The sequence below is a fragment of the Symphalangus syndactylus genome, chromosome 6 (genome assembly GCF_028878055.3).
Source record: "Symphalangus syndactylus isolate Jambi chromosome 6, NHGRI_mSymSyn1-v2.1_pri, whole genome shotgun sequence".
Lineage (NCBI taxonomy): Eukaryota > Metazoa > Chordata > Mammalia > Primates > Hylobatidae > Symphalangus > Symphalangus syndactylus.
The window spans coordinates 147,802,690-147,825,360 of record NC_072428.2 but is presented as its reverse complement, the minus strand read 5'-3'; the positions used below and the strand labels follow the sequence as shown (position 1 = coordinate 147,825,360).

At 52.5% G+C, this 22,671-nt stretch overlaps 1 protein-coding gene across 5 annotated transcripts in view; it reads left to right on the top strand.

The window, feature by feature from the left end:
* PTPRN2 (protein tyrosine phosphatase receptor type N2) overlaps positions 1-22,671 on the top strand; it is a 987,645-nt gene that overhangs the window by 218,628 nt on the left and 746,346 nt on the right. The gene's annotated exons all lie outside the window — the stretch shown is intronic.

Genomic DNA, 22,671 nt, shown 5'->3' with positions numbered 1-22,671 from the left:
GAGCACAGCTCCTGCAGTGTGGGGCCGTGGGTGGCCACTCTGATTGAGTGCCTCCTTTGGCCGAGTTGCAGAGCAGAGTTTCCAGGGCTGGGGACGGTAGCCCCACCCCCACCTTTGTCTCTGGCCATCCTCAGGGCTGTTTCTCCCTTCAGGCACTCAGGACGCTCCCCATGGGTTGAGGCAGGGAGAGGTCTCCTGCCAGGGCACCCAAGAGCGGGGCAAGCTGTTGTCCACTTTGATTTCACCTTTCTAAGTGTAGAAACTGTGTCAAGGGAAAATCTTTTGTGTACCGGATGCCAGGCAGGTTATGGGGAGGGGCCTTGCAGATATGGGGGTCTGGTTCTCCTGCTCTCTGTCTGCTCGGGGTTTTTCTGTTCCTGGTGGCCCCGGGACCTGACTCATCCTCACCTCTGGGTTCTTGGGTGTTGCTGGTGACCATCTCAGCATCTCAACACTGCGTGTTTGCTTTCAGGTTTCTGCTGGGGTGGTGAGACAGCTTGCTCCTGTCCTGCCATTTGGAACCAGAAACCCCATTCCAATTGTTGTTTTCTCATTGTCCTTTAATAGAACTCAGAAGACAGCAGATGGTTTTAGGTGTGTATGACAAGTGTGGTCTTAGGCAAATGTAAAGTAAGCTTTCAGCCATAAACTTCAACACTGTGCTTAGCAAGTGAATGTCCACTCATAGTTTTAGGACTTGTTTATACAAGTCCTGGATTTTATAAAGCCCTGAGTGATGTGTCATCTTTTGACTCTGACCTTAACTTCTATTGTGTTGTTTTCTATTAAGGAAAACAGTGGGATGCTAGAGTACCCCGTCAGCGCCAAGAGTGAGGACCACGTCTGCATCGTGGCGTTGGGTCATGTGGTGTGAGGCAGGGGGTGCTCCCAGTGGGCAGCATGGCTGGGGAGGACCTCAGTTTTCTTATTTGTAAAACGAAGCGTCCTGAGCAAAATACATGCTGCTGTTCCCTTCAACTTCTGATAAAAATCTTGATTATTCTAAATACTAACAGGGTGTGATCTGTTGGCCTGCTGTTAGGAGACCTGGAATAGGAGCAAGTGTCTGGCCTATTGGCTAAGGGTGGCCTGTCTGTAACCGGGTGGCCTGGCGCAGGCCCTGGTGTGGCGAAAGCAGCTGCCATGTTCCAGAAACAGAGTAACAGGCAGAGAGAGCCAGGCAGCTGCAGCTCAGAAAGGTTAATGTCTCCATTCGAAAAAATCTATTTCTGCTCTCACCTGAAACGTATAGATTCAAGGGATTGAAAGCTATATTTGGTAATTCTAAGAGAGAGTTTTCTTTGCAAAGAAGGGCTAAGAGCTTTGAGGCTCAGGTGTGATTCGTTTTTGTCAATCAATATTGTACTCAGGATTACCAATACCAGCCTACCCCAATTACGCCTCTCTGAAATGTGTGGGGCCCAGAGCCTTCTATTCCTAGCTGCACGATGCTTCTGCTGCCTGACCTCACCTTCAGGGGGCAATAAGAAGTTTAATACAGCCACGAATCGGCTGCAGCACAGGAGGGGCCTGACCCACCTCAGGGTCCAGCCATTATCACAGGAGGGTGAAGGAGCCATTCTAATGCATTTCTGGAAAATGCCTATCGAAGCTGATCCTTGGGTCCTGCTGTGTGCTTGTGTAAGTTTGCTCCAGGGTAGCTGGCCAGGGAGGGGAGTGGTCAGGAGGGGAGCGGACAGGAGGGGAGCAGACAGGAGGGGAGTGGTCAGGAGGGGAGTGGTCAGGAGGGGAGTGGTCAGGAGGGGAGCGGACAGGAGGGGAGTAGACAGGAGAGGAGTGGTCAGGAGGGGAGCGGACAGGAGGAGAGCAGTCAGGAGGGGAGCTGGCCAGGGAGGGGAGCGGACAGGAGGGGAGTAGACAGGAGAGGAGTGGTCAGGAGGGGAGCAGACAGGAGGGGAGCTGTCAGGAGGGGAGCGGACAGGAGGGGAGCTGGGCTGGGAATGGGTGGTCAGAAAGGTGCACTTTCTTCTCAGCACTGCCTGTTCTGCTACCTTTGTAGTAACCAGCTCTTCTGACGGCCAGAGTTCAAGCTCCCGTGAATGAAAATGATTTCTGTCACTCAGAAGGCTCCTCCCGTGGGGCTGTGACTGGTTGTGGACTGGCCCGGCTGCCCGCATGCCAGGGCAGGTGTTCACATGGAGTTGTTGAGTTGCACTCTCTTGCCCTGGAGAAGGATGAGGCATTAATAAGGTCGTTCCTTCTGCCATTTCACTTGTAGGTAACCATGTTTCGTGTAGTAAGAAACGCGGGGCTAAAGTGCCCGTAATGTTTTAGCATTCCTTAGAAGGCCACTTACTTTCACAAATGGGAGTTTTGAGTGACTGTGTCGGCTGCTGTGTGAGCAACGAAGGAAAGCAGGTACAGTGTACGAGTCGCCCCAGACAGCTGCAGGCCTGCAGGGAGCCCTGGGCTTAGTGTGCCCAACAATTAGGGACCCAAAAGGGACTCAGGGACCAGGCCCAACTGAGGGTGGCTCGTGGGGTGCAGTAGGAGGGAGCTGGGGAATAGTGTGCAGTGGCCAATGGTGCCAGCGGGTGAGTCCCCCTCCTCGACGCTCCTTCTGCAGGGGCAGAACCCCTGGGGGTGAGTGGAGGTGGTAGCACGATTCCTCCTGCACCTCACCCGTGCCCTCGAGGTGGCGAGAGATGCTCTCGGTGAGGTCCTTCTGCCTCCCCCATGACAGTGTGATGCTGACAAATCAACACAGTGTTCCCCAAAGCAGCTTTTCATTTCGTAATGGGATAACTGTGGGCTCTGGAAGGGGCTCAGGTGCGCCGTTGTTCTCTGCAGGGATTTCCAGGCAGTTGACGGAACTGGCACCTGAATGGGCCACAGGTGTGCCGGGGTGGGATTTGGAAACGCTGGGAGAGAGAATGTGCTTTGGTAAACAGCATACAAATTGGTTTGTAGTCCAACATTTTTTTTCCCTTTTGGAAAATCAGGTTTTTTTCTGCCTTTGGCATTTTGTTGATAGCCTAGAATCCAGCTGCTTGGTCCTTCTGTGCCTCAGTTTCCTCATCTGAACTGTGGGGCTGGGTGAGGTGAGGCGAGGCACTGGCCTGGCTGGTGAGGAGCGACCAATCCACTGGACATGGATCCAGTGGCCAGTAGGAGGCAGGGGCTCTCCTGTCCCTGGGGCACCTTCCTTCCTGCACAGCCTGGCTCATGGGCAGCCCTGAGATCCAATGGGGTGATGGGGACAAACGTGTTCTGGGACTGTAAGTCACTATTTGTCTCCAGCTCCCTCACCCCCAGGAGTTTCAAAATCATTGAAGACAAAATTGACGGGCAGATTCTGGGTGCAGATGGCAGTCCAGACACCAGAAGCAGGCCTGCACTCAGCATCTCCTGAGCAGCCTCTCCATCCCTCTACGGTTTCATCCCAACCTCCCTGCACTTCCTGGGTGAAGCAGGTACCCTGTGCATGTTTCCTGGGAACATGGGCACCAGCCAGTCCTGCCCCTGCTTGGGAAAGTGCTGCCCATTTCAGTGGAGTTTGTTCCTGCCAGAGGGAGCGGAGATGGAAGTGCCGGCTGAGGTCGAGCATCTCTCCTCAGGTGGCGACTCTAAGGGCCTCAGGGATGATGCTCAACGGAGCCTCCATCTGTGGGGCTTTCGAGTAGCAACCAGATGAACACGCCAGGGCCTTCTTTTTACCCACGTCCTGGTGCACATCCCATACATCCTGGTGCAGCCCTTCTGTTTGAGGATGTTTTAGGGGAGACACAGGATGCTGTGATCCACTTTACTGAGCACCTTTTGCAGGAAGGAATCCGTGCTGTATCCTGTGACCTAGTCTGCAAAGGGGAGCACCTGAGCCCTAGTAACGCCCTTGTTCTTGGACGTCAGGAAGGGGGTGGGCCTCATGTGGCCCTGGGGGCCCTCAGGGACCACCCAGGGGCACAGTGAGCTGGGCCATCTTCAGCACTGCCCTCAGGGACCACCCAGGGGTGCAGTGAGGTGGGCCATCCTCAGCACTGCCCTCAGGGACCACCCAGGGGCACAGTGAGCTGGGCCATCCTCAGCACTGCCCTCAGGGACCACCCAGGGGTGCAGTGAGCTGGGCCATCCTCAGCACTGCCCTCAGGAACCACCTAGGGGTGCAGTGAGGTGGGCCACCCTCAGCACTGCCCTCAGGGACCACCCAGGGGTGCAGTGAGCTGGGCCACCCTCAGCACTGCCTCCTCCTGAGGGAGGGTGATGATGGAGTCTGTGCAGGAGGCTCCAGGATGGGAGATAGAATGAGTGAGTGGGGATTAGCCTCCCAGAACAGTTCACCTTGTTGGGGCAGGAGACACACTGATGGTCTCTTTGAGAAGTCTTGTGCTGTGGTGGTTAGGATTCGGGCCTGTGGCCATCACCATACCTCACAATTGAGCATGAAAACTCTGTGACAGAGGGAAGGACCCCAGGTGTTGGGGGCCTGGCCCAGCTCAGCACTCAGGACTGCACGTGACGGCAGCCAACAGAGACTCACATGGGGCATACTGGACTGTGAATGGGACCCCAGGGTGGCTCTGGGGCTGTGAATGGGGAACCCAGGGTGGCTCTGGCACAGTTGCCAGGATCTGCAGCATCTCCCAGCTGCTTTTGTCTCCAGTTTATGTCTCTTTGTGTGGTGTTGGGATGGCTGCTTGTCTGCCTGTTCACTACTGTTCACAGGGCTTAGCAACCAATCTGCATGAAAAAATCTTCCACCAGAGAAAAGCATGAGGGAGGGGGCTCTGGTTTGGAATGGGTCAGGGCCTGCACCTGACCAGTGACTGGGCAGGGAATGGAATGTTCTTGTGGCTCCTGGGCTGCAAGGGAGCAGGTTTAGGGATTGACAACCATCCTAGGATACCACAATAGCAGAGGGGCGCACCCCCCAGGAAGGGAAGGCCCTTGACAGGCAAATGCCACAACCTCCATGGTTCACTCAAGAAGGTGAGTGCTACCACTGAAAAAATGTGTGACTGCAATAGATAGGAATTAATTTAACCCAGACAGTGAGACCTGTACACTGAAAACTATGAGATGGTGAAAGAAATGGAAGACAAGACAAATAAATAGAAGGTATCCCATGTTCATTGATTGAAAGAATTAATATTGTTAAAATGTCCATACTACCTAGAGCAATCTGTAGATTCAATGCAACCCCTATCAAAATTCCAATGGCTTTTTTTAAATAGAAATAGAAAAGCAATCCTAAAATTCATATGGAACCACATATAACCCTGAATAGCCAAGGCAGTCATGAGCCAAAGGAACAAACCTGGAGGCATCACACCACCTGATTTCAAACTATACTATGAAACTATAATAACCAAAACAATGTGGTACTGGCAACAACAAAACAAAATAGATACATCAACTAATGGAACAGAATAGAGAGCCCAGAAATGAATCCATGCATTTATGCTCAATTGATTTTCAGCAAAAATGGCAAGAACACATAATGGGAAAAGGACAGTGTCTTCAATAAATGGTGCCAGAAAAACTGGATATCCACATGCAGAAGAATGAAATTAGACCTTATCTCTCACCATATACAAAAACTCAAAATGGATTAAAGACTTAAATTTAAGACCTGAAACTGTAAAAATACTAGAAGAAATCATAAGGCAAAACTACATAACATTATCCTGGGCAACAATTTTTTTGATTTGATCCCCAAAGCACAGGCAACAAAAGCAAAAATAAATGGGATTATGTCAAATACAAAGCTCTACACAGCAAACAAAACAGTTAGCAGAGTGCACATACAACCTAAGGATTGGGAGAAAATATTTGCAAGCCGTACATCCAATAAGGGCTTCATATCCAAAATATATAATAAGCTCAAACAATAGCATGAAAATGAAAAACCCAATTAAAAGACGGGTAAAGAACCTGAGTAGACATTTCTCAAAAGAAGACATAAAAATGGTTGACAGGTATGTGAAAAGATGCTCAACCATGCTAACCATTAGGGAAATGCAAATCAAAACCACAACGGGGATATCACATCACACCTGTTAGAATGGCTATTATTAAAAAGACAGCAAGTGTTGGTGAGGAAGTGGCAAAAAGGGAACTCTTGCACACTATTGGTGGGAATATAAATCGGTGCAGTCATTATGGAGAACTGTATGGAGGCCTGTCAAACAACTGAAACTACCATATCATCTAGCAGTCCCACTATGAGGTATTTATCCAAAGGAAGTAAAATCAGCGTGTTGAAAGCTCTGCACCGTCATGTTTACTGCAGCACGGTCCACAATGGCCATGACATAGAATCAACCTCAGCGTCCATTGACAGATGGACGGATAAAGACACGGTGCGAGACTATTCAGTCTTAAAAAAGGAATTCTGTGATTTCCAACATCATGGATGGAATTGGAGAGCATTACGCTAAGTGAAATAAGGCAGGCACAGAAAGACAAATACCACATGATCTTACTCATACGTGGAACTGAAAACGAACTCACAGTAGCAGAGAGTAGAACTGAGGTCGCCAGAGGCCAGGGGTGGAGGGAATGGGGAGATGGCAGTTGGAGGGTACAAATCTCAGGAGCAATTTTTTGAGTTCGATTGTACAGTGTGATGAAGATAATAGATGATCATACATCTCAAAACTGCTGAGAGAACAAATTCCAAATGTTTTTACCACAAAAATGTTAAGTATTTGAAGTGATGGATATGTTAACTAGCTTGATTTAATTATTTCACGTTGTATTCATAAATTGTAACATTGCCTTGTACCCACTGATAGGGTTTAGCTGTGTGTCCCCACCCAAATCTCACCTCGAGTTGTAATCCCCAGTGTTGGGGAGGGACCTGGTGGGAGGTGACTGGATCATGCAGGTGGTTTCCACCCTGCTGTTCTCGTGATAGTGAGGGAGTTCTCACGAGAGCTGATGGTTTAAAAGTGTAGCATTCCCCCCACCCCCACTCCTGCCGCCTCGTGAAGAAGGTGCTTGCTTCTCCTTCGCCTTCTGCCATGACTAGTTTCTTGAGGCCTCCCCAGCCCTGTGGAACTTTGAGTCAATTAAATCTTTTCGTCATAAATTACCTAGTCTTTGGTAGTTCTTTATAGCATTGTGAAAATGGACACCCATAAATGTATACAATTGTAGATTATAAAATGTGTATGACCAAGTCATTTTGCTTCCTCAGCCTCAGTTTCCCTACCTGGGATGAGTGGGCGGAACGGGAAAGCTCTGGATGACCGCTGCTGCCACACCAGCTTTGGCCGCAGCTCGTAGCTTCAGGAGGATTTTCCATGGGGGTGGAAGACCCTGTCTCCTTCTACCTGGGGCTCCAAAGCCAGTGGCCTTTGTCTTTGTTCTTTCTCTTGCTCCACCCCACTCGAAAATACAAGTCCTCCTGACCCTCCAAAGCTTACTCTTCAGAAAACCCTCTGTGGCCTCCTATAAGAACACGCTGTCTCCAGACCAAGCTCTGGTTACCAGAGTAGCTCACAAAAACCCAAATTAAGACAAAAAACCCAAAGTAAGACAAAAAACCTGTCTTCCCGTTGGCCAGGAGACGGGCTGTTAGGTTTTCTCTCCTTGTTAATGTCTAGTCACTCAGATGACTTCTCTAGTTTCAAGGCTCTGCTGGGAGGGGTGTTTATGCCATCAGGGTTGAGCAGACATAGGCCTAGGCCGTCAGTCACATGGACTGTGGGGGTCCTGTCAGGACTGCTCCCAGGCAGCAGGGTCCACCCTCAGAGATGGAGCACTGGGGCCGTGGACATGAGTGTCGCCAACATTTTATCCTCCAGAATTTCTCCCGCCCACTGCGGTCCTGGGTGCCCCCACCATACTTTCCCTCCATGGCCTGACTGAGGCCTTGGGTCCAAGCTGTCTTCTGCCTAAAGCTGTGTTTTGGGTATCGTCCATCAGCTTCTGGGTTCTCACCTCACACAGCACGATTCACTTACTGACAGGGCACAGGTGCAAACCAACAGGGAAGCAGTGATTTCCAGGGAAACAGCTGCACGAGCCGGTGCCTGATTTCTCATCAGAGGAGTGCCAGGGTCCCCTGGGCCCCCTCTCCTAAACCCACCGATGAAAGGTGCTGGGGTCTGTTCCTGCACATTCCAAATCGTGCACCGTCAGACTGTCGTTTTTGTCAGGACCGAGCTCGGGGAGAGCGACCACCTCCAGCAACACAGCCTCGCTTGTTCTTTCTTGGTGAGTTACATGTGGAGCTTCTTTGATTTTTACATCTCACTTATTCTTGGGCTAGAAAAGTCTGGTTTTACATGTTTTATGCAATTCCAAATTCCTGTGTGGCATTTCAGCCCAGACTCCAGAGTTTCTTGTATTAAATGCTGGCAAGTATAATTAGCATTCAAGACCTGGGTGCAAGGTGTTGCAAGTGTTAATTTAACAGTAAATTATGTGTCTTCAGTTTGGTCGAGGAGCTGCCTCTTCTGGAGGCCTAAACTTGAAACAGCCCCCCTTGACTGCGACGGGGGCCAGTGCTCCCCATCAGACGCAGCTCCTGATGATGGCTCAGCCCCGCCCCATGTTGCTTCTAATTACTAAATGGCCTTGTTCCTGCTGAAGCCAGCTCTTCCCCAGCCTGGCCTGGCTGGTGGCTTCTCGGGGCCAGTGAGGGGTTGCTGGAGCTTCCCCCGTCTGTGCCGTCCTGTGTCCATCTTGGGTGAGGCCCTGTGCTTTGCTGCTGGTTGTCACGGCTTCCAAGGGCCCAGGTGTTGGCTCCTCAGCAGGGGACATTTTGTGTTTTTGGAAGGTGCTGGGGTCTGACCCTTTCGTGTGGGGGTCTGGGTGGCATGTAAGAGGGGCTGTCTTTCCCTGAATGTGAATTTCTGGGTCTTATCTTGGGGTGTGGCAGTGCGAAGTGTGTGTTCATTGGTGTGTTCACTGGTCGTCTTTGGGAGCTAAATTTAAACTCATCCTGGTGCCTGGAAATGCAGTCTAGACCCTCCATGGAAGCCTTCACCTGAGCTCAATTGTAGCTGTGATTCCACCGGGAGCAGCCGCAACGGCCCGTGTGCCACAAGCATGGCTGCCCGAGACTCTGGGCAAGCCCTCCTTGCAGGTGTCGGGTGTAAAACCAGAAGTGGGGCTGTCAGATCATCTAATTCCACGTTGAACTTTCCCCTCGTGCTTTCCACGGCGACTGCACCGCGTTACATTCCCCCCCGCAGAGCACAGGGCCCCAGTTTCCCCACGTCCTCACCCACACGCCTTGTTTTCGGTTTTGTTTCGTTTCGTTTTTTGATAGTAGACGTCCTGCTGAGCGGGCAGTAGGTCTCACTGTGGTTTTGATTTGCGTTTCCTTGATGCTGGTGATGCTGGGCGCCTTCCCTGTGCTTTCAGCTGTTTGTACATCTTCTCTGGAGAAAAGTCTACTCAGGTCCCTTACCCGTTTTTAATCAGGTTTTTGTTGTTGTTGTTGTCGAGTTGTGGTTCTTTATGTATTTTGGATACAAATACCTTATCAGATAGATGAGGGCAAATATTTCCCCATTCCCTGGCTGCCTTTTCATGCTGCTAATAGTGTCCTTAGATGCACAAAGGTTTTAATTTTGATAGTTACATTCTTTCTTTTTGAGATAAAGTTTCACTCTTGTCGCCCAGGCTGGAGTGCAGTGGCCCGATCTCGGCTCACTGCGACCTCCGCCTCCCAGGTTCAAGCCATTCTCCTGCCTCAGCCTCCCGAGTAGCTGGGATTACAGGCACCCGCCACCACACCCAGGTAATTTTTTGTATTTTTAGTAGAGATGGGGTGTCTCCATGTTGACCAGGTGATGGTTACATTCTTTTATTTTTATTCTGAATTGCTTTTTAAATTGTCCCCACCCCCGCTTTTTAAAAAAACACCTATTTATCTTGACTTTACCTAGTTGCCAGTTTCTTAAGACCAGGATTCTCCTGTTCCCAGTCCTGCTCCAGATGGAGTGTCGGTGATATGTGGTTGGTACTGGCCACTCCGCCTCTGAGTCTGTCTCACTGGGAGATATGAAGGTGGCTGAGCAGGGAGACGGTTCCTGTCCCTCTTCGTGGTTCTCAGCCACGAGCTGAGCTGGTCACTGCTGAGCATTTGTGGATGAACCTACAAAGTCGTCGCCAGCAGCACCTGGCCTGAGCTGAGTGACTCGCTCTGTGGTTGTCTGCTTCCATCAGGGTGAGCTCCCAGCTGGAGCAGATAGCCCAGAATCAGTGGCTCCACATAGGGGTATCATTCCTGGCTCATTCCCACAGCAGGGGCGCGGCCCTCTGTCTGGAGATGCTACCTCTTCTGCAGAGAGCACTGGGCGGCACATGGTGTCCAGCTGCAGACCACATTCAGGGACTGAGGAACATGGAGGCCTCTGACTCTCCCGTGTCTGGGTCGCATCATGGTTGCTCTTGTAGGGCACCCATGGGAGAGAACGACTCACCTGTGGTGCTTAAGTCCATGCAGAGCTGGCCATCAGCATGTGCTGGCTGTAAAGAACCCAGCACTCGTTCACGCTGCCTTTCTCCTTCCCTTTTCAAGCCCCCGAGGACTTAATTTTTCCTGGATCTTGGTTCAAGTGACCACGATGATGAGGTTTCCTGAGCTCCCGGTGGTGGGGAATGGTTGATCCTGTTTCCTTACCTCCCTCATGGGTGCTAAGTGTCAGTCAGACTTTTCTGCAGCTGCCCATTCCTCTGTGGGCTCCAGCAAGGCACCCAACCTCTCTGGGCTTTAGTTTCTCAATATGGAATGGGGACCATGACAGTTTATGCCACTAAGGGTTATCATAAAGATTAGCTGAGTTGACAGTGTGTGTGAGTGACGTCTGCAGGCGTCAGCTCTTATGGTGAGAGTGTGGGTGTGAGTGACGTCTGCGGGCGTTGGGTCTTATGGTGAGAGTTGCCATACAAGGACCCTGAGGATTTTGTGAGTTGATTGCAGACACTCTGCCAGTCACTCCACGTAGCTATGGTGACCGCATTTTCTCAGTCAGACGCTGGCATCCACAATCTAAAGTGAAAGTGAGGCTCCGTAGAGGACACAGCCTCGAGCGGTGAAGTGGGACCATGTGGACAGATCTTGGGGTGCGACTCCCAGGCCAACTCTGAGCAAGTTCCTTAACCTCCCTGTGCCTTAATTTCCACATGGTGTCAATGGGATAATAATACGCAGTGTCTCAGTCCATGAAGGCTGCTCAAAGTACCACCTCCTGGGGGCTTAGAAACAGCAGCATTGATTTCTCACAGTTCTGGAGGCTGGAATCTAAGGTCACTGCCCTGGCAGGGTTGAGGTCTGGTGTCTGGCGAGGCCCCTCCTGGCTCATCCACGGTACCTCACGTGTCCTCATGTGGCCAGAGGGTGAGCAGTCCTTAGGGCCTCTGTAAGGGAGCTGATCCCCCACGAGGCTCCACCTCCTCGCCTCTCCGCCATCCACCTGCTCACACCAGCACCCGGGTCTGGTTTCAGCACACAGCCTGTTGCACAGAGGAGGAGACTCATGGGCTTGGGGTGGGGGTTTAAGGCGTCCTTAAAGGTAAAAGGCTGGGAAGTGCTGGGCGCGCTGGTGCTCAGTGAGGGAGGCATGACTGGCTGTGTTCTTGGCACTGTGTTCACTGTCCTCCCCTCCTAGCCTGCTGCTCCTCACCTCCTGGAAGGACCTCCCACCCACCACGCTTCCCCCTGCCCTGCCTGGCCAGCGTGTGCCTGGGCTCCTCAGTACTGCCGGCTGACGCCCTCAGACACCTGTGGCTTCTGTCGTGTGCTGCCTCCCTCGGGGCAGTGGGCTGTGCGCTGCTGGATTTACCGTCCCAGGCCTCACTGGGATCCCTGGGTGGTGGGAGGAACGGAGGCCCTGCTTGTCACACAGGGAAGCTGGAATCTCCTGGATTTACCGTCCCAGGCCTCACTGGGATCCCTGGGTGGGAGGAACGGAGGCCCTGCTTGTCACACAAGGGAAGCTGGCCTCTCCGGACAGTGAGGCTCCTGCTGTGGGAGCAGGTGCTGCCCGGACGCGGGACTCCTCCCCCAGTCAGAGCCTCACGCTGCTCTGCAGACACATAGGCTGTGCTGGCCACTCCCAGGCACTGTCACTCTGTCCCCTGCCTTCTGCTGCCTGTCAGTGGCTGCTCTGAACTGTAACAAAATCCTTGAAAATAAAGGAATTTCCAGCGATACAGGGTCTCGGCTTATCTTCGGGTTTCATTACGGACTAAGCTGCTCTGACTTCACAGCAGTCCTGCATTGGACACAGCCCACAGATCCAACGGCTCCTTAAATCTGACCTGGGTGTGTGGTGAGCCAGTGCCTGTTTCCTTGGGCCTCAGAAGGCATTGCTGTCTCTCAGGATTCACCTTTGGCCTCCTGGAATTTTTGCAACAGTTTCGACTGGGTGCCATGACGGCAGTTTCTACTCCCTGAGAATAGGAGCACTTTTACAGCTTTCTTGCAGAAATACACATGGCGGGTGCTTGATCAGTTCAGATAAAGGGCTTTTTCTCCCTCTGGAGAATTCCTTTCAACAGGGCAGTGATTCTGAGCTGTCATTACTTTTCCCTTCTCCAGAAATAGCTGGGGAGATTTTATTCTTGTGGCCACACCCCTGGGGACCCTGACGGAGCAGTGGGCTCCTCCGTCTGTGGTGCTGCTGTGAGAAGCCCAGTGGGACGGAGGGAACCCTAGCAATGCTGCCAGCTCCCTTCAGGGAGGGAACTTCAGAGGCAGCTTCAGCGTCCCAGGGCACCGGGATTTACAGATTGAAGGTACTTTGGTAAGGCAGCCTCCACCTGGAAGGGGACAGTGGGAGAAAGGCAGGGTCCTGAGGGACCCCAGAAGGGGAGGCAGGAAAGAATGAAAGGGTGACCTAGCCTGGTACAGCAGGACATCTGGAGCATGGCGGTCCCAGGCTGGTGAGGGCTCCTTCTGCTATTCTGAGTGTGAGTAGTGAGTGTGTGCATGAGAGCATGTACATGTGTGAGCATGTGAGAACATATAGTGTGTACATGTGCATGTGTGTGGGAAGGTGCGTGTGCAAGAACTTGTGCATGTGAGAATGAGAATGTGTACATGTGTGAGCATGTGAGAACAGTGTATACATGTGCATGTGTGTGAGAATGCGTGTGCAAGAACTTGTGCATGTGAGAATGAGAACGTGTACATGTGAGCATGTGCGTGTGTGCATGTGCATGTGTGAAAACGTGCTTGAGAATGTGTGCATGAGAATGTGTATGTATGTGCATGTGCATGTGTGAAAACGTGTGCTTGAGAATGTGTGCATGTGTGTGCATGAGAATGTGTATGTGTGCATGTGTGAGAACGTGTGCATGTGTGTGCATGTGAGTGTGAGCATGTGCATGTGTGAATGTGTATGTGTGTGCATGTGAGAATGAGCATGTGCATGTGTGAAAACGTGTGCATGTGTGTGCATGTGTGTGAGAATGTGGATGTGTGTGCATGTGAGAATGTGAGCATGTGCATGTGTGTAAGAACGTGCATTTGAGAACGTGTGCATGTGTGTGAAAACGTGCATGTGAGAATGTGCATGTGTGTGCATGTGCATAAGAATGTGTGCATGTGAACATGTGAGGATGTGTGCATGTGTGTGCATGAGAATGTGTACATGTGTGAGAATGTGTACGTGTGCATGTGAGAATGGGCATGTGCATGTGTGAAACCGTGTGCATGTGAGTGTGTGCATGTGTGTTAGAATGTGGATGTGTGTGCATGAGAACGTGAGCATGTGCATGTGTGTGAGAACGTGTGCATGTGAGAGCATATGTGAGGATGTATGTATATGTGAGAATGTGTGCATGCATTATGTGGTTGTGTGTCTGCATATGTGCATGTGTCTGTGCATACATTGTGTCTGCATGGTGTGAATGTGTGTCTGTGTAGGTGGTTGCTTGTCCATTGTGCACACATGTGTACAAGTGTGCGTTAATTCTCCTGCTGTACTGGGCAGCAGTCCTGGCCCCTCCCTGTGGCCGACTGAGTCTGCCACTGGCATCTTAAGGCCTGAGCCAGAGCAGGCCTCCCGAGCCATGTCTCCGATGAAGAACCGGCACTGCAGGGAGGCAGCCACGAGGGGTCACTGGCGCTGCTTGGTCCTCACTAGCCACCTGGGTGACCGCAGCCTCTGGGCCTCACCTTGTTTGGCTGCAGGGAGGGCGTGAGTGACAGACCAGCTTGAAGAAACACAGCAGGGTGCCATTGTTTCATCAGAGGTGGCTGCGCTCCCTCCCTGGCTGCTGGACTCAGGACCCGCGTTGGGTACAGCCTGGGGGGCCCTAGATGTGACCCGGTTCTCCCTGGAAAGCGCGCCCTGAGCCCTGCAAGGCTGCTGTTTCTAGGCTCTGGGTTCAGTGCCTGGGACACCCCCAGGAGGCCGCGTTCTCCTCCTGGGCTTCCCGGGTGTGTTCCCAGGGAGCTGCTGTGAGACTGACGCCCGTTCCTTTTGTCTGGGTGGGGTCAGCGGGCAGCCGCTTGAGCGGATGCAGTTGGTGTTTACTGTAGACAGTATTCTGCAAACCTGAGTGTGTGTCTCAGCGATGGCTTTGTGACGATTCTAGAAAGGGTTGCGGTCCCTGCCCAGCCCTGGAACATGCTTGTGCTTGCTCTTTCGGGGCTCTGCCTGCCCCGTGGTTTGCTGCGTGTCTCTTGCCTGCTGTTCTTGTTGGAATACAGCCTCTGATGCTTCTCATCTGCAAAGGCTTCATAATTGGGGTGCCTTTTCTGCCCATCCCTTCTTGCTCACAATTCAAGAACTTTGTTCTGATAGTTTCCAGGGAGCTGAGATAAATCAGTTTTCACGTGCATACCATTTACCTTAATATACTGTTTACACAAATGATTGAATAGGTACGTGCATTGTGGTTATTTCAAACAATGCCCTAAGCTAATTGCCTCACTTTGAAATACTAAATTAAGTGATCATATTGTATTAATTCCCAAATCCTGTTATATTTCCATAAATAAATAAGAAATGTAAAAGAAAAAAAGACATATAAGTAAAAGTAGGTAAAGATATTAGAAAAAGGGGAAAAGAAGATGGTTTGTTCACTGGAATCTGTGCCACAGGAGCCTGTAAGCAAGAGGTGTCCTTGCCCAGGAGCTGGTCGTGCTCACGCGTTTGGTGGAAGGAAGATGCTCCTGGCTGTGGGGCCCGGGGAACCCTCTGTGATCTCTGTGGAGAATTGTGGGGTAACGCAGTGAGCGACGTTTCTGAGCAGACGCACAATTAGAGTCTCTGGGCCATTTCTCCTAGGATACCCTCTAGGGCAGGCCTGGGCGTATCACCTAAGCAAAGTGTGGCAAGAGCACTTTCATCACGGGGGATCAAAGCCACATTATTCGGTTCACAGCTTTCTGGTGCTCCGATTACATGGTTTTGGGTCAGTGCCATGGGTGTCACGGAGAGTGGAGGCTCAGTATCTCCAAGCAACAGGACCCTCTGGGGCACCCTGGGCAGTAGAGCCCCACCTTTCCTCTGAAGAACAGAGGTCCACTAGGATCACCTGCTTCACGTATGGAGCTGGGGATGGAAATGCTGGGGGTCAGTCGACCCTCTGAGCCCAAGCAGAGAGAGAGTAAGGGACGGGGTGGAGGCGCACGGCCACCTGAGAACTTGCAAGACTCACGCCGGCCCCTCCTGGGGCGCCCGCACCACCAGCCCCTTTGGTCCCCAGTGAGTGTTTCATCCAAGTGGGTCATTCATCCAAGGGGGTGAGGACTTCTAAATCTATGTGAGATTTCAACAGATGAGGCTTCTAGCTGATGGTCTTAAACACTTGGACATCTCCGTTTTCTTTTAGACAAATGGGAGAACACCAGTTATAGTCACTCACTAACATCCTCTTAGTCCACACCGGGTGCAAGGCACCGCACCAGATGCTGTGGGGGCGTGAAGAGGCTGCAGCTGTGATCCCTGCCTTCCAGGAACTCATGGTGCCACTGGGGAGAGGGTGATCCTACAGGGTGGTAGAGGTGAGATGCCGTCTTGTCCATGCGGAGACTGTGTGTGAGCATATGCGTGTGGGCATGTGAGTTTGTGCATGTGCGCTTGTGTGCACCTGTATGTGAGTTAGTGTGTCTGGGTGTGTGCATGTGTGTGTGTGCACATTTGCAAATGTGAGTGTGCACGTGCTCCTGTGTTTGCACAGTCAAGTGCATGCAAATGAGTGTGTGCACACCTGTGTGTGTGCATATGTTGGAATGTTCACGTGGGTGCATACGAGTGTGAGTGAGTGTCCCGTGCACGGGAGAAGTGTGTGAAAATGTGTGTGTTTGTGCATATGTGGCTTTACACCACATGTGTGGTGTAAAGTTGGAGGGAGGTATGCAGCCCCGCAGACTAAATGAGAATAGAAGTGGGCTGGAAGCTTGGTCCTGGAGGAGGCCTGTGCTAGGCCTGTATTTGTGTTTTGGGGACAGTGACGCTTGTGAATGAAATTTCTTTGGCCTGTGGGAACAGTGCTCTAAGGAACACTGGTTAAAACAAATTACCAAGATAAATGAGCTCTTTTTCTGATTTCTCCAAAAATCCAACAACAGGAAATGCTCAATATTTTATCTTCAAATGGAAGAAACTGACCACCCAATTCTAGATTACTGTTAATAAAAGTGCCTCTAAGCAAACCTTTTGCTCCTCAAAGCTTTTGTGTCCATTGTCCTGGGCCCTGTTCATCCGCTGCTCTGCATCCTGGGCATTCCTTCTCTCACTGTCTTTAGCACTGTCCATTCCGGTCCCAGAGGCAGTGGGGTCCAGCCTTCTGTCTGCACAGTGAAGGGGTTGCGTCCCAGAACTCTGGGGATGTGAGGCCCCCCAGTTCATTGAATCCCTGAGATCAGAGTTCCAGGCCAGGCAGAGTTCCTATTGGGGGACACCTGCCATGTCTCGTCTCTCCCAGCCAGGGCAGCAAGAAGCCTTCCTTCTTGTTTTGGAAAAAGACTCATTCAACAGAACGTCTCCCAGAATATTCCCCTCCCCCACAAGCCTGTCTGTGCGTGGGCTCGGTAGCGTGTGGAAGGGCTTGGTTGCTGCCGCCGGCAGAGGGATGCGTGTTGTCCTGAGGTTCACCTTGCAGATGGCTCCAGTCTCTCCAGGTCTCTGGTCTCCATGACCACCATCCTCGCTTAGCCACGATCCCCTGGGTGGGGCTCCTCCATTCACCAGCCATGGGCTCCTGGCAATCTCCAGCCCCTGCCAGGGAGATCTGTTTTAAAATGCAGACCCATTCAAGAGCCTGCCCTGCCTGGAACACCACCCAAGCGGAGGCGGCCTCCTCTAGCTCCTGGGATGAAGGCCACTGCCTCTGATTCCCGCAGGCTGTGCACAGTCTGCTTGAGTGGCTTGACCGGCATGGTGCCCTCTCCTGCCTGATCCAGAACTGCAAGGCCTTGTCCCCACTGCCCACCGGGGCTGACCAGGGCCGGGTGCTGCCATGCACAGAGCTGCTGTCTCCCCGCTGCCCACCGGGGCCGGGTGCTGCCATGCACAGAGCTGCTGTCTTCCCCACTGCCCACTGGGGCTGACCAGGGCCGGGTGCTGCCATGCACAGAACTGCTGTCTCCCCGCTGCCCACCAGGGCTGGGTGCTGCCATGCACAGAACTGCTGTCTCCCCGCTGCCCACCAGGGCTGGGTGCTGCCATGCACAGAGCTGCTGTCTCCCCACTGCCCACTGGGGCCGACCAGGGCTGGGTGCTGCCATGCACAGAGCTGCTCCCTCCCCGCCACCCACCAGGGCCGGGTGCTGCCATGCACAGAGCTGCTGTCTCCCCGCTGCCCACCGGGGCCGGGTGCTGCCATGCACAGAGCTGCTGTCTCCCCACTGCCCACTGGGGCTGACCAGGGCCGGGTGCTGCCATGCACAGAGCTGCTGTCTCCCCGCTGCCCACCAGGGCTGGGTGCTGCCATGCACAGAGCTGCTGTCTCCCCACCGCCCACTGGGGCTGACCAGGGCTGGGTGCTGCCATGCACAGAGCTGCTCCCTCCCCGCCGCCCACCAGGGCCGGGTGCTGCCATGCACAGAGCTGCTGTCTCCCCGCTGCCCACCGGGGCCGGGTGCTGCCATGCACAGCGCTGCTGTCTCCCCACTGCCCACTGGGGCTGACCAGGGCCGGGTGCTGCCATGCACAGAGCTGCTGTCTCCCCGCTGCCCACCGGGGCTGGGTGGTGCCATGCAGGGAGCTGCTTCCTCAGCCTGGAGTGTCCTCGATGTCCTCAGGCCGGCCGCTGTTCGTTCTCTGACTGCTGGGTGAGGTCGGCACCGTCTGTCAGGCTCTCTCATGCCCTTTTTTGCAGTCTGTCCACAATTATAACCGAACCATCAGTGGTGAACATCTGTTGCCCCAGGATCCTGGAAGCTCTGGAGCATGGAGCCTGCAGTGTCTGCTTTTTCTGCATGCATGTTTCCCAGCTGTCCTGGCCTGGCCATGCAAGCAGGATGCAGGGCAGAGCTGTGCCTTCCCTGGGATGAGGGTGTGGGGCGGAGGCAGCCGAGCAGCAGGCATGGCACTGACCTGCTCCTGGAACAGGAAGGGGCTTTGCAAGGCACAGGCAATGCTGGGGACATAAATGACAAGCCACGTGGATGAGAGCACCCAACGCTGCAAGGAAGACAGAGGGAGAAGGCACGAAGCCGTCATCGAGGAGCGCCTGGGGGTTAGGATTCCACGCAGAGGCGTGGGCGGTGTCTGTTTGCTGGAAGGGTTTATGATGTTGGATTAGCAGCATCCTTGGGCTCGCACAGTAAGTTTGGCAGCTAAACACATTAGTGGCTGTGCACATGTGTGTGTATGAGTTAGCAGCTGTGTGCGTGTTTCTGCATGAGGATTCATGCGTACACATATATTTGCACACATGAGTGTTTTGATGGTGACAGTAGCCGAGGACGGGTGGACAGGGAGCCCACAGTTTTCATTGGCAAACCCGTTCTCATCTCCCATGATTTTCAGACAGCCCCCAATTTGAACTCAGTTGCCAGCGGTAAGACTTGGAATCAAGGTTGCGCATGGAATGCCCGTTCTGGACGAAGAGCAGGACCCTGGTTCTGAAAGTCTCATGGACGGGTTCCATCACCCAAGGCCTCCTGCCTCCACTGCGCTGTGGTGACGCACTTCCAGCTGGGAGCTTGGCACGGCCCGCAGGACTGCAGAGCTGGACGGCTCAGTCTGGGCTTCGATGATAGGGTTATGTCGACAGGGTGCAGGGCCATGGTGCACGAAACAGAGTCAGAAGTAGAAGAGAGTTCATGAGGAAACCCCGAGCAAGGTCAGATCCCAGGTGGGGTCTTGGCTGTATCCCAAGAACATGAAGGCAGGAGTCCCGCAGAGGAGGGGCCTGAGGGTTAGGAGTTCTGGGTAGTTTCTAGGGTGATTAAATGGTCAGCGGTGAGGCAACTTCATGTACCACTTCCCGGGATTGTTTCAGAGGCCGCACTGCACGTCTGTGACGGTGGAGCAGCCTGGCCTGGTGGGAGCTTTGGTTCTCCGGCTCCAGCACCTCTGCTGTGTAGATCACCCCTGGCGTCCCGACGTCGGAGTCTCATCACACCTGATGCTTTCCTGACTGAGACTTCACTTTCCAGTGCTTTTCTCTAGTATGTTCATAGAGAACTTTTGGGGTCCTGCCTATTAGCCAAGTGACCTGGAAGAACAAAGCAATAGTTTCAAAATTCTGGCCACATAAAAATCAATTCTACCAAATGTATTTAGGAATTTCCTTAATTTTCTATTTCATTGCTAGGCATGTATCCGTATTTGGGGGAATCCAGCGGCCCCTTAAAATCAAGCAGGTAGCAGTGAACCTGGGCATGATCTGTGGGAGCTTCTGGGCTCCTTCCTTCTGGTCACACTCTTCTTCAACAAGCCTTATTGCTGAGTATTTACTAGAATAAAGGATACCCATATCATGAAGTCCTTTAAATACGGAGATAAAGATGAATTTCATTATTGAAAAATGCATTGGATAAAAAATCATGAGATACTGATACACACCTATGACAGCAGCGAAACGCGGGAACATGGACGCAACCCAGTGCTACTGAGGAAGCGGGAACATGGACGCCACCGAGTGCTGCCAAGGACGCGGGCGATGGCGGCGCCATCGCGGCTGCTGGGAGTGAAAAATGGCGCGGCCACTGTTAGGCTGATTGTTACTGTGGAGGACAGTTTGGCGTTTTCCTACAAAACTAAGCATACTCTTACCATATGAGCCAGCAGTCACTCGTGTTGGTCTTTACCCAAAAACGTGGAAAATTGATATCTACAAATACCCTGTGAGGGAGGCTACGTGTGTGTATGAGGGAGGCTGTGTTTGTGGGAGGATGTGTGTGTGTGAGGGAGGCTGTGTGTGTGTGTGTGTGAGGGTGTGTGTGTGTGTGAGGGAGGCTGTGTGTGTGTGAGGGGGCTGTGTGTGGGGGGGGAGGCTGTGTGTGTGTGTGAGGGAGGCTGTGTTTGTGGGAGGATATGTGTGTGTGTGAGGGAGGCTGTGTGTGTGTGTGTGGGAGGCTGTGTGTGGGGGGGGAGGCTGTGTGTGTGTATGAGGGAGGCTGTGTGTGTGTGTGTGGGAGGCTGTCTGTGCTTGTGTGTGAGGGAGGCTGTGTGTGTGTGTGCGTGTGTGAGGATGCATGGAAAATATCCCTACTTTCCACTCAATTTTGCAGTAATCTAAACTGCTCTAAAAATAAAGCCTACTAACAATGCACTGGGGATGGTGTCTGTGTCCACTGCATTGAGTACAGGGATAGTCTAAGGCAAAGAGAATCAATGGTTAGTTTATTTCAACTGTCAAGTAGTTAAAATTATTAGCTAAAACTGATTTTAAAAGCACAAACTATATTATGCATTATATTCTATATATTCTAAATAAATATTTAAAAGAAAGTTTTCAAGAAAGTCTAATATATATTATTCTAAAATATATTTATGACATTGTATGCAAGAAACAAAATTTAAAGAAGGAGGCTATTATGCTTGAGAAATGATTTGCTTGGAACGTTCCACAATTGATAGGAATTGTCCTGGGCCATTTTTCTTTATGAAAAGCTGAATGATTTCATGAGTTTGCTTGGAAAGGGGATTCTCAGCTGCATGTTGGGAAGCGTTGGCTGCCCACAGATGTGCTTCTATTTGGCACCAAATCACCAAGCCCTGTGTGCAGACACCCGGAGTGGCTGAGTGGGGCCCGGACCAGCCAGGCTCTGCCATGCCCTGAGCTGGCCATGCACGTCCACCCCGGGGGTGCATTTTCCAACGTGCACAAGAGACCAGGGAGCTGCAGGCAGCTGGCACCGTCACTGCTCTGGGGCCGGCCGAGAGCGCCTTCCTTCTGAGGGTGGGGAGTGCAGCTCGCAGGCTCTGCTGCTGAGTGGAGCCCTGGGCTTCTGAGCCTCCCGTGGCCTCAGGGATCAGAAGACGCTGCCGGCCCTGGCCTAGGATTAGGTGGTCACTGACTTGGGCCCCGCCTGGGGGTCCAGGAACCTGGCTTTTGGTTCTTCCCGGCCTGTGGCTCACTCCCTCCTCTGTGGCCCGAGGCCTTGGTCCTGAGGCCTAGGAGAGTTCTGCATTGTGAGCACGGGGGCTGGGCCATCTCAACGTGCCGCCCAGTTCCTGCTTGTTGCCTTTCTATTTTCAAGATATTTTCATTTGAAAAGTAGAGTACAAACATTAGATATGTTTGAAGTCATTCCTTATTTTCCCTCTTTGCCCCTTTCTCCTTCCTCCCCCCCTTCCCACTCCTACTTGCACTGAATGGTTCGTGTCTGAGGAAGGCAAAGGAGCGGGCACATCTGCCTGTGTTCCCGCCGTGTGGTGCGGCCTGTCCATCACGGACGGTGGGGGGCGCCGGGCTCTGCAGACGTGTCCCCGAGAGCCCTCTGCCTTTGTGTGGCCTCGCAGGGATTTCGGGCCGGCTCTCAGACAGGAGGCAGCGCGGCCGGGCTGCACGGAGGGAAACGGCGCAGGCCTGGCGTCTGCTCGCCATTGTCCGCCCGCCCGCGCAGCTGCCAGGCTGCCTCCCGGACTCCCTGGGCTTTGCAAAGTCCCATAGAAACCTGCAAGACGCTTGCAGTACTCGAGGTTATTTTCTGCTAATCACCCGGGCCGGTCGACGGGAGCATATATGTAATATCAGACCAGCAATTACTGCGTCAGCCTGGCCCTGGGCAAATGTGTTTCTGCTAATTACACTTGTTGCATTTGAATGGCTTTCTTCAGCCAAGCTGCACCACGAAACCTAGTGAACAATAAGAGACCATTTCCCCTTCCGCCCGGCCCGAAGCTGCAGATGGCCGCCCTGTGTGGAAGCAGTAGCGCCTGAATTAATCTTTTGTGTGCACCAAAGAAGGTAATTTGAATGTTTGAAACCCCACAGGAAGCTTGTCTCAAAGTGAACAATTCGCGGAATAAAGACTAATTAGGGACTAAATTAATTAGAAGGTGTGGTTGGAAAGGATGGTGATGAGCAGAGTCTGCCATTTCAGACAAATGGAATCGAGCTAAATAAATTAGTCCCCATTAGTCCCACATCGTTCGCCTGCCTCGCGCCTCTCCTGCGCCGCCGGAAAGCAGCCCCGGAAGCCGCCCTTGCCTCCCACGCAGCCCAGGGAGAGACGTCTCCGCCGATCCTTGTAGCTCTTGCAAAGTGATACTTATATTTCCTGGGTGTTCTGTTTTCCATCTGGAAAACTGGCCTGGAATGTTACTGACTTTATTTTTT